The sequence below is a fragment of the Tenrec ecaudatus genome, chromosome X (genome assembly GCF_050624435.1).
Source record: "Tenrec ecaudatus isolate mTenEca1 chromosome X, mTenEca1.hap1, whole genome shotgun sequence".
Taxonomy (NCBI): domain Eukaryota; kingdom Metazoa; phylum Chordata; class Mammalia; order Afrosoricida; family Tenrecidae; genus Tenrec; species Tenrec ecaudatus.
Genome location: NC_134548.1, coordinates 81,005,880 through 81,007,367, shown reverse-complemented (window position 1 = coordinate 81,007,367; position 1,488 = coordinate 81,005,880). Strand labels below are relative to the sequence as shown.

Sequence of the window (1,488 nt, the reverse complement as noted above, 5' to 3'; positions counted from 1 at the left end):
GAAAGGCAGGGCTAGTTAGAGTGAGAAGGATAGCTATAATCAGATACAACTCAATGTAAAACCTATCATCTTCACTTACTTCTGATGTGCCCTCAATAAAGTCACTTCACCTCCCTGAGTGTCCTTTCTCATATGGAGCAAGGAAGGGGCACGAGACTTTATTTTACTCGTGGATGAAAAGGGCCTTTAAGAGTTCTAAGGGAATCGTCAGTAAGGTTAATCCTTACCTTTTCCTCCTTCTGGAGAACAGAGATAAAATGATGATCGGAGCTCTCATGAAACGTGATTAGCGTCTCCTTGTGAGCAGGACTCGCAACATCCTGTTTGCTCCTGTCTGATTTAAAAAAAAAAAAAAGAGCTCTAAGGGACAGGTCAACAATGGACATCACTCAGGGTGACAGTGGTCACTAGCCTAGGCCCCAAAGTAAGTCTCCCTGGTTCAGATCATTAGCCCAAAACATACAAGTTGTATACCCTTGGGCAAGCTGCCTCCATTCTCTGCCTTAGTTTTCCTATCAGTAAACCAAAGATGAAGTACACTTGCCTGACACCTCAGATTGTTGTGGAGATTAAAAGAGAAAACAATTATGTGCCACCTAAAACATGTTCAGCAAAGATTACCCTTAAAATCATCCTTATTCAGAATTGGTAGAAATAAAATAAAATTCCCCTGAGATGATGTTCGTAGAGATGCTGGGCCACTGCAAGAACCGAGGCCACGTGGTGATTTAGATGCATCTCTTTGCAGGGCCTCCAGGTTCAGCTGGACAAGTTATGCCCTGCACAGTGGTCCCTGAAATTCAGTTTGTGCCCTGGTGTGGGGGTGGCCAACTCTCAGAAGGAGTGGCACCTGCTTCTCATTAGTCTTTCTCCCACGATTGCTAATGAATACAGGGACGCTGTATGTGCTGGCTGAGGTGGGTTTGTTTGTTGTTGTTGTTGTTGTTATTTTTGTAGCCAATGTAGGAGAAGGTTTTTGGGTAGCCAGGCCTGTTGTTCTCTCCAACTACATTCACTTAGCCATATTTGAGCCAATTTTAGACCCACAATAAAGGACCAAGAGAGGTGTTGGGGAATAATAATCCAAACGGTGAGAAAACTCCATGCCCATGGGGCCTCTGATAGGAAGAAAACTGGGTCCATGGTGGTATGATGACTGGAAATGTGAACCCCCAGCTGTAACGATATTGGGAGACTGTGAGTGCAGGAATGCACTCCTCGCATGGCTATGAGATGGGAGGTGGGAGGACGATGGCCAAAAGGCTGCCACTTCACCCCAGGGTCCAGTGTGAGCCTAATGCAATGCGCTGAGAGACACGGCCAAAGAGTGGCAGGTGAAGAAAAGGGAAAGTCAGCAAGACCCTGAAGACTCGTGTTCTAGAAGCTCAGATGAAAGCAGGAAAGTTCTGAAATGCTTGGGCCAGCCAAACCGTAGTCTGCAAAGTGAGCTGAAGCCCCTGTGACTCCCTGATGTAAGGAAATTTATGA

At 45.9% G+C, this 1,488-nt stretch overlaps 1 non-coding gene across 1 annotated transcript; it reads left to right on the top strand.

Annotated features, from left to right (window-relative positions):
- The first annotated feature begins 204 nt into the window (after positions 1–204).
- On the top strand, positions 205–339 carry LOC142435303 (U8 small nucleolar RNA). Its single transcript, XR_012781383.1, has one exon. It is a non-coding gene; the product is annotated as a U8 small nucleolar RNA (small nucleolar RNA).
- The last annotated feature ends 1,149 nt before the right edge of the window (positions 340–1,488 follow it).